The 15,450-nt window shown below is 45.9% G+C and overlaps 1 protein-coding gene and 1 pseudogene across 1 annotated transcript in view; one reads left to right on the forward strand and one right to left on the reverse strand.

Moving 5' to 3' along the window:
- The window catches only part of LOC126424723 (ATP-binding cassette sub-family C member 4-like), a 176,113-nt gene extending 161,984 nt beyond the window's left edge, over positions 1-14,129 (reverse strand). The window contains exon 1 of the mRNA XM_050087443.1: positions 13,953-14,129. The gene's annotated coding sequence lies outside the window, so the exon portion shown is untranslated. The remainder of the gene's footprint in view (positions 1-13,952) is intronic.
- LOC126425642 (5S ribosomal RNA) lies at positions 1,277-1,393 on the forward strand (annotated as a pseudogene).
- Positions 14,130-15,450: the final 1,321 nt, after the last annotated feature.

A 15,450-nucleotide genomic window follows, 5' to 3' on the forward strand; every position in this document is an offset into this window, starting at 1 on the left:
AACGAATCCACCAGGGACATTTCAACCCTTCTACAGCTGCCCGAGTCGACTGTGGCTGATGTGACTGCGCAATGGAAACGCGAAGCGACAAACGCAGGTAAGCCGAGACCAAACAGGCCTCACGCACCACCTGACAGGTACCGTCGAGCACTGCAGAGTCTGGCTGTAAATAAAAAATCGTATGAAATCAGAGGAAGGAATCACTCACGAGTTCCGAAGTGCTGACGGCAGTGCAGCTGGCACAATGACTGCGCGTCGGGTGTTAAAATGGAGGGTATAAAATGGTCGAACAGCTCCTTATAAGCCACACATTTCCGCAGTGAGATGTTTGAGAGGTTAAAGAGCGACTCCACTGGACAGTGGGTAACAGGAAACAAGTGATCTGGAGTCATGAATTACACTGAGTCAATCCGTAGGAAGGTTTTAGGTTTCGTGAATCCCTGGAGAGCGTTATCTGCCATCAGCGAATTGCGCGGTGTTTGTTTTTCATCGTGGTCTTCTTGTAGCACCCAAGAAAACACTAAATGCTAAAGGATACGAGCAACTTTTACAGCATCGTGTTATGCCTACAGTAGAGGAACAGTGCGGAGAAGGTGACTGTATGAGCGTGACAGTGCAGCGTGTCATGTGGCGGCACCTGTGAGGCAGTCGTTGGTGGACAGCAACACTACTGTCATGGACAGGCCGACCAGGATCCTGACGTGAAGCCAGTGGAGTCTTTGGGACGAGTTAGAACGTCGGCTTCGCTCCAGACCCGATCGCGCAATATCACTACCTTGCCTGGTAAGTGCCCTTCAATCATTGTATCCAGCAAATAAAATAGTCCAGACCATCCCGGGTGCCCTCCTCAAACTACAGCGACTGGGGAAGGTGGTGGCTTTCTGCTGGGTTCCGGGGCATGTCGGCATTGCTGGGAATTAAAGGGCAGATCTCGCAGCCAAGTAGGCGTGTCTCGATCCACAAGTATTTCAGTGTGCCATCCCCCTGCACGCTCTCACCTCGCTGTTGAGCTCACGGGTCATGCGTCGGTGGGAGGATGATTGGCTGGAAATGACTGACAATAAGCTCCGTTTAGTCAAGCTCACAACGCGTGTGTGGTGTGCTTCCTTCCAGCCCCGTCGACGGGACGAGGTTTTCATCACTCGGCTTCGGATAGGCCACAGCCCTATGACGCATGGCTTCCTGCTCCGGCGAGAGGACCCTCCAATGGTGCTGCTTGTGGCGTCCAGGTCACTGTGCGCCACGTTTTATTGGACTGAGTTTTATTTTCTGACTAGGCAACGGCCTTGCCGCAGTGGATACACCGGTTCCCGTGAGATCACCGAAGTTAAGCGCTGTCGGGCGTGGCTGGCACTTGGATGGGTGACCATCCAGTCGCCATGTGCTGTTGCCATTTTTCTGGGTGCACTCAGCCTCGTGATGCCAATTGTGGAGCTACTCGACCGAATACTAGCGGCTCCGGTCAAAGAAAACCATCATAACGACCGGGAGAGCGGTGTGCTGATCACACGCCCCTCCTGTCCGCATCCTGAACTGAGGATGACCCGGCGGTCGGATGGTCCCGATGGGCCACTTGTGGCCTGAAGACGGAGTGCATATATATTATTTTCTGACTAGCAGGCCGCGCCTGCCTTACCAGCGGATCTCCCGTCTCTTTTTAGGAAACACTCGGACGAATGTGGTTAAAGTTTTAAAGTTCTGTGCCTTGTCAAATGTTTTTACAAAGATCTTAGAGAGAGGGTCTTAATTTGCTCACTGTGTGACAAGCTCGCCCGTATTTTATGTAAATGGCCAGCCAATGACACTTTCCTGTGACATTCTTGCTGCTACGTTTTCGCCATCCTTACTTTTACTTTCTTATCTAGCATTTTCCTTCTTTTCCTGCTTTCTTTCCGAGTGTGCTTCGGTTTTATTTGGTCTGTCCCCATTCGTTCCTTTTAATGTGTGTCAGGGCGCTGATGACCTAGACGTTGAGCGCCCATAAGCCCCAACACACACACTCTCACACACACACACACACACACCTTTTGTGGTCTCGGCTCTCGAGGAGGAATGTGTTGCCACACCTCCACACACATTCAGACACCTCACTGAAAGACCCCAGCAGCGTTCAGGCCGACATAAACGTGAAGGGTGGACGCATTCGATATTAACGTCCACTAGCAGGTGTTCGGATACTTTTGATCATACAGTGTATACATGACGTGGGAGAGAGAAGCTGAGCTGGAGCTTACGAAAGGGTAGCTGGTAACCGACACGAATGAAGAAGTGCAGCAAACCAACCCTATGGTAGGTGACCGCAACCGCTCATCTGTGCCAAAGGAGGTCCCATACTTCACCTTCTCCAAAGTGAACATGCTGTATATAATTAGCCACGGCCACATACTTGTTTTATCAGCTCATTTGTGTGAACAAAAGTTATTTCGACATTTTTCTTATCAGCCAAGCCTCCTGAGATTCGTTCCCTAAAAAAGATGATAAAAATGCAAAACGAGTTTCCATACGCTTCAATTTTAGCATTCTCACATTCTCTCAAGGTCAGGGCCACGTCGCACCGGAACCGCTGCTACCATTCCGCTTTCAACCTCCGTCCCTGATCGTACATGGCATACATTTTTCTCTTCAGTCATGGAATGTTCCACCACTGCCTCTAGGAATACACACATCTTAAAAACTGAAACACGCAGTGTTAACGTTCCACAGCGACATTTATTTTATACTTGTTTATGAACCGGCTTTGGGAGTTCTAGGCCAGCATCTGACAACTTAAGATTGAACAGGCAGTCGACACATGAGCGAGAGCTCCTGGCTGTACAAAGGCTGTTCTTTCCGAACATATGTGACGGGTTGTAGGCTATGCATCAATACGAATAATACAAATCGCAGCGCTCCCATTTGACGTGGATACAAAACAGCAAATACGACGCAATGCTGTATTCAGTGGTTTCCACATTATTACGAAATGTATTCATGATCTATGGAGCAAGTATTAATGTAATGTAATGATATAACCACAAATCTCTAGATCCAGTATTTGAAGTAAATGTATTCTATTACACAAGTTTCACTCACCAGCCGGCCGCTGTGGCCGAGCGGTTCTAGGCGCTTCAGTCCGGAACCACGTTGCTGCTACGGTCGCAGGTTCGAATGCTGCCTCGGGCATAGTTGTGTGTGATGTCCTTAGGCTAGTTAGGTTTAAGTAGTTCTAAGTCTAGGCGACTGATGACCTCAGATGTTCCCAAGTATGTGAATGGGTCGAAGACTTCTTCAGTAATAGAACCCAGTACGTTGTCCTCGATGGTCAGTGTTCGTCAGAAGTGAGGGTATCATCTGGAGTGCGCCAGGGGAGTGTGGTAGGTATGCTGTTGTTTTCTATCTACATAAACGATCTTTTGGATAGGGTGGATAGCAATGTGCGGCTGTTTGCTGACGATGCTGTGGTGTACGGGAAGGTGTCGTCGTTGAGTGACTGTAGGAGGGTACAAGATGACTTGGACAGGATTTGTGATTGGTGTAAAGAATGGCAGCTAACTCTAAATATAGATAAATGTAAATTAATACAGATGAATAGGAAAAAGAATCCTGTAATGTTTGAATACTCCATTAGTAGTGTAGCGCTTGACACAGTCACGTCGACTAAATATTTCGGCGTAACATTGCAGAGCGATATGAAGTGGGACAAGCATGTAATGGCAGTTGTGGGGAAGGCGGATAGTCGTCTTCGGTTCATTGGTAGAATTTTGGGAAGATGTGGTTCATCTGTAAAAGAGACCGCTTATAAAACACTATACAACCTATTCTTGAGTACTGCTCGAGCGTTTGGGATCCCTATCAGGTCGGATTGAGGGAGGACAAAGAAGCAATTCAGAGGCGGGCTGCTAGATTTGTTACTGGTGTGTATGATCATCACGCGAGTGTTACAGAAATGCTTCAGGAACTCGGGTCGGAGTCTCTGGAGGAAAGGAGGCGTTCTTTTCGTGAATCGCTCCTGAGGAAATTTAGAGAACCAGCATTTGAGGCTGACTGCAGTACAATTTTACTGCCGCCAACTTACATTTCGCGGAAAGACCACAAAGATAAGAGAGTTTAGGGCTCGTACAGAGGCATATAGGCAGTCATTTTTCCCTCGTTCTGTTTGGGAGTGGAACAGGGAGAGAAGATGCTAGTTGTGGTACGAGGTACCCTCCGCCACGCACCGTATGGTGGATTGCGGAGTATGTGTGTAGATGTGATGTAGAAGTCCCATTGTGCTTAGTGCCATTTGAACCATTTTTTTTAACTCACCAACTTTCTGCTCATATTTAGAAAATATTCAGCTAGTGCCCAAATACATAAGATGAAATGATTATCATGATTTAAAAAAAAAGAAATATTAAAGTGCTCGTTTGCCGGCCGGGGTGGCCGAGCGGTTCTAGGCGCTACAGTCTGGAACCGCGCGACCGCTACGGTCGCAGGTTCGAATCCTGCCTCGAGCATGGATGTGTGTGCTGTCCTTAGGTTAGTTAGGTTTAAGTAGTTCTAAGTTCTAGGGGACTCATGACCTCAGAAGTCAAGTCTCATAGTGCTCAGAGCCATTTGAACCAATTTGAAAGTGCTCATTTTTTTTCCCGCGCGCCGTTCGAAAGGGAAACAGAAGAGAAATTCTATGAAGCTTGTTGTATGAACCCTCTGCCAGGCACTTAATTGTGAATTGCAGAGTAATCATGTATATGTAGATGTAGATGAAGGCATGGAGATATTAGGTGAAGTATCTAAATTACGCACAAACTGCTAAACTGTCATAAACAGGTTGAAATGCACGAACAAGGAAGGACTGTGTATGTATTAAACTGGGCCGCGCGGGGTAGCCGCGCGGTCTCAGGCGCGTTGGCACGGTTCGCGCGGGTCCCCCGTCAGAGGTTCGAGTCCTCCCTCCGGCATGTATGTGTGTGTGTGTGTGTGTGTGTGTGTGTGTGTTTGTGTGTGTGTGTGTGTTTTGCCCTTAACGTAAGTTAGTTTAAATTAGATTAATTTAGTCAGTTTAGTTAATGCAATGTAGCAGCTACGTGGGTGACGAACTGTCCCATATTTTCCGCGAGCTCCCGTATTATAGGATATTTTTTTTATTCTCCCGGCTCTGTTACTGACCGCCTGTTTCTCCCTTATATTTCTTCAATGACCACTGCTATAAATATTAACCCCGCGAAGTACTATCGAAAGTTCAAGGTTCCTGGCGGAAAATCTCTATACGTTTTCGGATAATACTTGATATTGTTGTCGACTTGCAGTCCCTTTCCAGTTACGTGCTTCGACGGAGAAAAAAAAAAAATTGATTCGAGGATGTGCGATCAGCTGAGATAAGATTACATAGCCTACTCGCCTAGAGGCATCGTGACAGCCGCCGTTTTCACTTGTTTCTCCGCCAGCACTGGCAACCCACGGATGCGTTCGTCTCACAGCGATCTGGAGCTGTGGTGTAAATAACACGCGGCGGTAACAAGAAGTCGGGAAATCGAATTACGCGGACGCTATGTTTAAACACACTCGCTACACTGTTTACTTCTGATTGAGCCACACGGCACAACAACGTTTCACAACGAGGCAGTACTAACAGATCGCTTAAGTTGGCAGTTTAATAGTCATGGGTGACTAGAATTCGAGAGTAGGAAAAGGGAGAGAAGGAAACATAGTGGGTGAATATGGATTGGGGGAGAGAAATGAAAAGAGGAAGCCGTCTGGTAGAATTTTGCACAGAGCATAACTTAATCATAGCTAACACTTGGTTCAAGAATCATAAAAGAAGGTTCTATACATGGAAGAATCCTGGAGATACTAGAAGGTATCAGATAGATTTATATAATGGTAAGACAGAGATTTAGGAACCAGGTTTTAAATTGTAAGGCATTTCCAGGGGCAGATGTGGACTCTGACCACAATATATTGGCTATGAAGTGTCGATTAAAACTGAAGAAACTACAAAAAGGTGGAAATTTAAGGAGATGGGACTTGGATCAACTGACTAAACCAGAGATTGTACAGAGTTTCAGGGAGAGCATAAGGGAATAATTGACAGGAAAGGGGGAAAGAAATACAGTAGAAGAAGAATGGGTAGCTCTGAGGGATGAAGTAGTTGCGGCAGCAGAGGATCAAGTAGATAAAAAGACGAGGGCTAGTAGAAATCCTTGGGTAACAGAAGAAATATTGAATTTAATTGATCAAAGGAGAAAATGTAAACACGCAGTAAATGAAGCAGGCAAAAAGGAATATAAACGTCTCAGTAACGAGATGGACAGGAAGTGCAAAATGGCTAAGCAGGCATGGCTAGAGGACAAATGTAAGGATGTAGAGGCTTATCTCACTAGGGGTAAGATAGATACTGCCTACAGGAAAATTAAAGAGACCTTTGTAGAAAAGAGAACCACTTGTATGAATATCAAGAGCTCAGATGGAAACCCAGTTCTAAGCAAAGAAGGGAAAGCAGAAAGGTGGAAGAAGTATATAGAGGGTCTATACAAGGGCGATGTAATTGAGTACAATATTATGGAAATGGAAGAGGATGTAGATGAAGATGAAATGAGAGATACAATACTGCGAGAAGAGTTTGACAGAGCACTGAAAGACCTGAGTCGAAACAAGGCCCCGGGAGTAGACAACATTCCATTAGAACTACTGACGGCCTTGGGAGAGCCAGTCCTGACAAAACTCTACCATCTGGTGAGCAAGATGTATGAGACAGGCGAAATACCCTCAGACTTCAAGCAGAATCCAAAAATGGAAGCAGGTGTTGACAGATGTGAAAATTACCGAACTATCAGTTTAATAAGTCACAGCTGCAAAATACTAACGCGAATTATTTACAGACGAATGGAAAAACTGGTAGAAGCCGACCTCGGGGAAGATCAGTTTGGATTCCGTAGAAATGTTGGAACACGTAATGCAATACTGACCTTACGACTTATTTTAGAAAATAGATTAAGGAAAGGCAAACCTACGTTTCTAGCATTTGTAGATTTAGAGAAAGCTTTTAACAATGTTGACTGTAATACTCTCTTTCAAATTCTGGAGGTGGCAGGGGTAAAATACAGGGAGAGAAAGGCTATTTACAATTTGTACAGAAACCAGATGGCAGTTATAATAGTCGAGGGACATGAAACGGAAGCAGTGGTTGGGAAGTGAGTGAGACAGGGTTGTAGCCTAACCCCGATGTTATTCAATCTGTATATTGAGCAATCAGGGAAGGAACCAAAAGAAAAATTCGGAGTAGGTACTAAAATCCATGGAGAAGAAATAAAATCTTTGAGGTTCGCCGATGACATTGTAATTCTGTCAGAGACAGCAAAGGATTTGGAAGAGCAGTTGAACGGAATGGACAGTTTCATGAAAGGACGGTATAAGATGAACATCAACAAAAGCAAAATGAGGATAATGGAATGTAGCCGAATCAAGTCGGGTGATGCTGAGGGAATTAGATTAGGAAATGAGACGCTTAAAGTAGTAAAGGAGTTTTGCTATTTGGGGAGCAAAATAACTGATGATGGTCGAAGTAGAGAGGATATAAAATGTAGACTAGCAATGGCAAGGAAAGCGTTTCTGAAGAAGAGAAATTTGTTAACATCGAGTATAGATTTAAGTGTCAGGAAGTCGTTTCTGAAAGTATTTGTATGGAGTGTAGCCATGGATGGAAGTGAAACATGGACGATAAATAGTTTGGACAAGAAGAGAATAGAATCTTTCGAACTGTGGTGCTACAGAAGAATGTTGAAGATTAGATGGGTACATCACGTAACTAATGAGGAGGTATTGAATAGAATTGGGGAGAAGAGGAGTTTGTGGCACAACTTGACAAGAGGAAGGGACCGATTGGTAGGACATGTTCTGAGGCATCAAGGGATCACCAATTTAGTATTGGAGGGCAGCTTAGAGGGTAAAAATCGTAGAGGGAGGCCAAGAGATGAATATACTAAGCAGATTCAGAAGGATGTAGGTTGCAGTAGGTACTGGGAGATGAAGAAGCTTGCACAGGATAGAGTAGCATGGAGAGCTGCATCAAACCAGTCTCAGGACTGCAGACCACAACAACAACAACAAGTTGGCAGCAGTCGAGAACAGAGGACAATCAACACGAAATGTTTCCATTTGTGTGGTTTCTTTCCGTAACCGTACGTACTGTGCTGTTCTACGTTCACTTGCGTTTTCATTTGCTTCTAAAATGAATCAGTTTTCATTACGTGCTCTTCCAGTGAAAATTCATAGGCTAAGCAAGATGATTCAAAACTCATCTGGAAGTGGGAGGAAGAGTATTCCTGGTAAAAGCCCACAGCCTCCAACGCTGACCGACCGTACTGCTTGCTGTGTAAGCGTGACTTGAGCCTCACTCGTAGATGTAGTGCTGAATATTGTCAACATTCTTATATACAAGGTCATTAGCGGCTTGAGGAGTTACCCACAAAATATGATACTGTATGACACAGTAGAGTAAACGTAACCAAATTATGCCAGTTTCTTTTGTATTTATTTCTTTGTTGTCACTCATTCGAACAAAATACGATGTATTTGTGCCGCTCACATCTATTGTTATTAAATCTCCCTTATGGGGACCTGGACGTCATGGCCTATAGTTTTTACTAGTATTTTGTAACTTAACAACTTTAATAGGTTATTGGAATGAAACTCTAATCAAATAATTAGTATATTCTGACCTCTGCGTGAAAAGAAATTAAAAACTGTGGAGTACAGAATGGAGTGAATATTGATTTTTATCCTATGTTCTGATTTACGTGGAATTTTTATATTAAGTATAGTGTATTTCCACACTGTTCAAAATAAAAAGTCGAAGCAAATTTTATTCTTTTAATTATTAACTTGTTGAAACAGTAAACGAGGAACACTTGCAAACTTGTTGTTTTGTGTGTTTTTAAAAAAATATTTTTTAGAAGTTGGCTCAAATGGTTCAAATGGCTCTGAGCACTATGGGACTTAACATCTGAGGTCATCAGTCCCCTACAACTTAGAACTACTTAAACCTAACTAACCTAAGGACATCACATCACAGACATCCATGCCCGAGGCAGGATTCGAACCTGCGACAGTAGCGGTGGCGCGGTTCCAGACTGAAGCGGCTGGAACCGCTCGGCCACATCGGCCGGCTAGAAGTTAATTTTTCTCTTAATAATTTAAGAAGATTTGATGTGGTCCAGCTTGAAATATTTATTACATTGTTGAATAATGAGGTTAACTGTGTAGGCAAGCCGGCCAGGGTGGCCGAGCGATTCTAGGCGCTACAGTCTGGAACCGCGCGGCCGCCACGGTCGCAGGTTCGAACCCTGCCTCGGGCATGGATGTCTGTGATATCCTTAGGTTAGTTGGGTTTAAGTAGTTCTAAGTTCTACAGGACTGATGACCTCAGATCTTAAGTCCCATAGTGCTCAGAGCCATTTGAACCATTTTTTGTGTAGGCAAGTACTGCAGTATTATTCACAAAAAAATTGTATTGTAGCTTTAATACTGCATGAGATATTGATAACTAAGTATGGAAATTGGAAACTGAAGATGATAACGTGTCAAAACATTCCAGCTCCATAATCTTGCTGATTCAGGATATCCTTTGCATCTTGTTCAGTTTTCTTTCTTTTCTTTATTATTCGAGACTCCTTTGTCACGCTTTCAACAGCTTTTTCAGCTTCAGCTACACGTTGCCTGTCTACTCACAGCAGTCGATCTTTCGCGCTGTCCCCAGTTTTGATGCCTACTCTGCTCATGATTAACGTAAAAATTACGACTGCAAATAAACTTCTTTCTTTTTGTCATTTTAGGATTGTAAAATGGGCGAAATACGGACTCGCAGCAACACAAACGCACGCGAAGAACGTAAGTAAACTCAAGTAAGCTATTTGTATTGAGAGAAAGATCGATTCCAATGAATACCTGCTCATAGTGCAGTCAGCATGTTCTTCAAGGATGTTACACAAACGAGTTCTTATGGAAAGAGCAGCGCCAAAGTTAAATAACGAATCATTTGTGGTTGACGGTAGTGTAAAAGAGCTAGGCGTTCACGCGCCGCATGTACTTTACTCCGTCCGAAAAGGCGTCGGAAGGCCCAACACGGTCGACCGGCCGCCGTGTCATCCTCAGACGGTAGGCATCACTGGATGCACCTATGGAGGGTCACGTGGTCAGCACACCGCTCTCCCGGCCGTTGTCATTTTCGTGACCGGAGCCGCTACTTCTCAGTCAAGTAGCTCCTCCATTGGTCTCACAAGAGCTGAGTGCATCCCGCTTGCCAACAGCGCTTGGCAGACCGGATGGTCACCCATCCAACTGCTAGCCAAGCCCGACCGCGCTCTTAACGTCGGTTTTACCACTGCGGCAAGGCTGTTGGCACGCATCTATATTAGAAAGGCATTTAAACACGAAAATGACGAGGTACTGTACACAGGGTGATATTTTCCACCGTGTACAGACTCAAGGGACTGATCGATGAGAGGATGCGGACAAAAAGGGTCTAATGTACGTAGCTATTTCCGGAAATGCATACCTTCCATGCTAGCAACCATTTATTCGATCATACTTTGTTGCAGGTACAGCGGTCTAAAGGCCCCCCACACACGCTACTGCATGCTTGGCAATCGCGCTTGACCGTGTGTCGGGTAAATTAGCGCAAGCATCAGGCTTGCAGCTTGACGCTTGACCGAATTTCGAATATGCGTGCTTGTGGAAACCTCCAAGCGTGTCCATGCTTCCTCGTGTGTGCCTAGAGTAGGCAGGCTTGAACAAGCACACATCTGTCATTCGGACACAGACTGTGGAGGGCGCTCGTTTATTTAGATTTTGTGTCGTTTCCTTCTTCGTTCTGACGTCGGACCGGGAATTGGAGGAATTTATTAGGTGCTACGAAAAGCTCCCATGTTTATGGAATATTAAAAGTAAAGGATATCACGATAAAATGAAAAAGAGACGCGGCATATGAGGTGCTTCTCACATTGTACAGAGAAACAGAGCCATCAGCAACTAAAGATACCGTTATTAAGAAAATTAATACATTACGAACGAATTACAGACGAGAAAAAAAGGAAGCGTGGCAGAACTTACAAATCAGGGGTTGCAGCAGACGAACTTTACAGATCTGTTCTGTGGTAAACAAACTGATGCTCGTACGTGCGTGCTTGAGCCGTGTGGAGGCGTGAGGAATTTGTGCACGCCTGACCAAGCACGCTTGCTGAAGCGTTATTGTCACGCATGCAGTAGCGTGTGTGGGGACCTCAAGATGCAGCCACAATTACAGTATGCATGGTTTCCTCGAACAGGGTGGTACTGTTGCTCACACGTCATGCCCTAGCGCCATTTTCCTGCCGTAGTAATAGATAACGTTGTGGTAGATTCACTTGTCTTGCTGACTCAGCTTGTAGATACGGTTTGTACAGTATCGTTCCGTATGCGAATCGAGAGCTCGCCGACATTGTGTTTACTTAGGGAAAGGCAAACAGCAACGGGCGGCGGGCAGCTAGGTTATATCAGGAGACCTATCCCGCCGACAACAACCACAGTATTCGATGTTTGCAACAGTGTTTCGCCGTTTGTCGGAGACAGGGTCGTTTCAGGAAGCAGGAAATCATGAAGGACCTACCCGAAATGTTCGGACACCAGACTTTGGAGGAAAATCTCGTTAAGACTGTGGAAGGCGACCGCCGTGTCAGTACCAGGCAGTTGGCCCGCCAGTACAGCGTAAGCCAGACGACCGTGTGGAACACTCTCCATGACAGTTGCTACTACCCTTATCGTTTACAGCGTGTGCAGGGCTTACTAGCGACGGACTGTCCACATCGGGGGCAGTTTTGTCACTGTCTTCTTCACCAGGCCACCACAATTCCGGGATTTGCGTCATCCACCCTGTTCACTGATTAGGCGACATTTGCACGGAGTGGTACGTTCAAAAATGTGTGTGAAATCTTATGGGACTTAACTGCTAAGGTCACCAGCCCCTAAGCTTACACACTACTTAACCTAAATTATCCTAAGGACAAATACACACGCCCATGCCCGACGGAGGACTCGAACCTCCGCCGGGACCAGCCGCACAGTCCATGACTGCAGCGCCTGAGACCGCTCGGCTAATCCCTCGCGGCAATGTGGTACGTTCAGCTTCCGTGGCAGTCATCTGTGGGATAGTACGCAGAACCCCCGCGGTATGGTGACAGCGAGTCAGCAGCATCGGTGCAGCCGGCGTGCGTGGGCCGGGGTAATTGGCGTAAGTATTTTGGGACCAGTCTTCCTTTCACGTCGCCTAACAGGCCGGAACTATCGGCGTCTGTTGCAGGTGACTTTCGTCTCCCCTGCTGGAAGAAGAGCTGTTGATGTGACTGCTACATGATGGTGGTCCAGCCCACTTCGCCGTTGACGTCCGGATGCATCTCAGTCCGGCTTCCCTGGTCGACGGACCGGACGAAGGGGTCCAGTTGCATGCCGTTCTCGTTCACCGGATCTCAACCCGTGCGATTTATGGTTATGGGGCCATCTCAAAAGTGTCGTGTATGGAGAGCCAATTCCAGATGTGGAGACATTCGAGCAGAGTATTCATGTTGTCTTTGACAGTGTTCGAATGCAGCATGGCCGGGTAGAACGTATGGGACAGAACATGCTACGGCGCGCACATCCATGCGTTGAGGTACATGGAAACCATTTTCAACACATACTGTAACTGCGGCTGCATGGTACAACGCGTATTAGACTGCAGTCTAGCATGGAAACCATGCATTTCTGGACATAAGTTCGGAGACTCTTTTTCATCCATATCCTCTCATCGATCATTCCCTAGAGTTTGCACGCTGTGGAAATTTGGAAATTTGTGGTAAGGAGTATGGGAGCAAACTGCTGAGGCCATCGGTCCCTAGGCTTACACGCTACTTAATCCAACTTAACCTAACTTACGCTAAGGACAACACACACACCCATGCCCGAGGGAGGACTCGAACCTCCGACGAGGGGAACCGCGCGAACGGTAGCAAGCCGCTTCAGACCGCGCGGCTACCCCGTGCGCCGCACACGGTGGAAAAAATTACCCTATACAAAGTGTATATTTTTAGAATCAGGAAGACTCACAGAACTTTAGTGAATAAAGAAATCCCATTTTTTGGGCCCTCGTCACGTCCAGGACCCCCTTAAGGGGGGTAGGACGTCAAACGGGCCGACTTCGAGAAGGAGAGACAGCACAGGACATTTTAATTTCTACTGTCTATACTTTTACAAATAAATTCATAAAACTTTGTCAGTATGACCAGGAAGGATTCAGGATTCACACTCATAGCAGTGGAAGTTCAAAAACACGAAAAAATAATATTTTTTACATGTGAAATTTCATGACTTTTTTCACTTACTGTTGGCTGCTTTTGTTGCTATAGGTACATTTTTCTTCATGAGTAAGAGAGATTCTTCGATGAATTTTCCACAGCTTACAAACCATACTTACAGGTGTATGAAACTCTAGAATTTATTTAATCTATGGAAAAATGAATGGGCTGTTACGTTTTAAACTTCGTGGTTAGAGAAAACTCGAATTTTATAGTTAATTATCTCAATTTCTACCACAGTTTTTAACAGATTTGGGAAATTCTAGAGCCTCATAAACTTGTAAGTATGGTTTGTATGCTGTGCGAAATTCATCGAAAAATCTCTCTTACTTATGAAGAAAAGTGTACCTACAGCAACAAATGCAGCTAATACCAAATGAAAAAATGATGAAATTTTCACATGTAAAAAAAATTGCTTTATTATGTTTTTGAACTTCCTCTGCTACGAGTGTGAATCCTGAATCCTTCCTGGTCATTCTAACAAAGTTTTATGAATTTATTTGTAAAAGTATAGACAGTGGAAATTAAAATGTGCTGTGGTGGCTCTCCTGCTCCAAGTCTGCCCGTTTCACGTCGCACCCCCCTTAATACAGTGACGAGATGCTGGCCAGCCTGGAGCTACCTACGTACCTCGGCAGGCAGCGCCAGCGCAGCTGTAGGTGTCAGTCGCTCGTGACGTCACGCGTCCAGAACGACGCACAGCCAGCAGCTCCCGCCTGGAATGGGCACACAGACACGGCCGCTGTCCGCCGAGCCTGAGCTGCCTGGCCGCACTGTGATGTCTGCAGACCCGGCCAGCCGCTATCACCGCCGGGCAGCACCTGCTCCGGCCCCAGTCACGATACGTGCCGTGCTGTCGCGATTCTTTTTCGTGCCAGAGCTCTCCCCCAACAAGAACCGGAATCTTCAGGGTCGCACGGCGATAACACACTCGCACTACTCGCGGAAAATTCTCGTTGGCTTATCCTTATCACTTTAACCTACATGGGTAGTGGTCGCTGTATTTCAGTCCAGTATTTATCTACGACAGCAGTGTTTCGGCAAGTTTTATGCTGTCCACCATCGTATCCTGTGGTGTGCTGAAAATTTCGTCTCTTTGTAACTGCTGTGCTTTGGCTCCCGCTATCGTATTCGGTCCACTTACCACCTTACTCAGTCTTATCCGTTAGGGGACCTTCACACGCTCAATATTTATCGCTTAGTTCTGAGGATTGTTCAAAAATATTCACCTTCTGAGAGCACTGTTGACGGCTTGCGCAATATACTGAACGAGACTGGTGAGCTTCAAAAATATTGACGCTCGCTTAATACGCTACTGGCCATTAAAATTGCTACATCAAGAATAAATGGAGATGATAAACGGGTATTCATTGTACAAATGTATTATACTAGAACTGACATGTGATTACATTTTCACGCAATTTGGGTGCATAGATCCTGAGAAATCAGTACCCAGAACAACCACCCCTGGCCGTAATAACGGCCTTGATACGCCTGGGCATTCAGTCAAACAGAGCTTGGATGGCGTGTACAGGTACAGCTGCCAGTGCAGCTTCAACACTGTACCACAGTTCAACAAGAGTAGTGACTGGCGTATTGTGACCAGACGTTTTCAGTTGGTGAGGGATCTGGAGAATATCCTGGCCAGGGCAGCAGTCGAACATTTTCTGAATCCAGAAAGGCCCGTACAGGACCTGCAACATGCGGTCGTGCATTATACTGCTGAAATGTAGTGTTTCGCAGGGATCGCATGAAGGGTAGAGCCACGGGTCGTAACACATCTGAAATGTAACTTCCACTGTTCAAAGTGCCGTCAATGCGAACAAGAAGTGACCGAGACGTGTAACCAATGACACCCCATACCATCACGCCGGGTGATACGCCAGTATGGCGATGACGAATACACGCTTCCAATGTGCGTTCACCGGGATGTCACCAATCACGGATGCGACCATCATGATGCTGTACACAGAACCTGGATTCATCCAAAAAAAAATGACGTTTTGCCATTCGTGCACCCAGGTTCGTCGTGGAGTACACCATCGCACGCGCTCCTGTCTGTGATACAGCGTCAAGGGTAACCGCAACCATGGTCTCCGAGCTGATAATCCATGCTGCTGCAAACGTC

This window comes from Schistocerca serialis, chromosome 10 (genome assembly GCF_023864345.2).
Source record: "Schistocerca serialis cubense isolate TAMUIC-IGC-003099 chromosome 10, iqSchSeri2.2, whole genome shotgun sequence".
Classification (NCBI taxonomy): Eukaryota; Metazoa; Arthropoda; class Insecta; order Orthoptera; family Acrididae; genus Schistocerca; species Schistocerca serialis.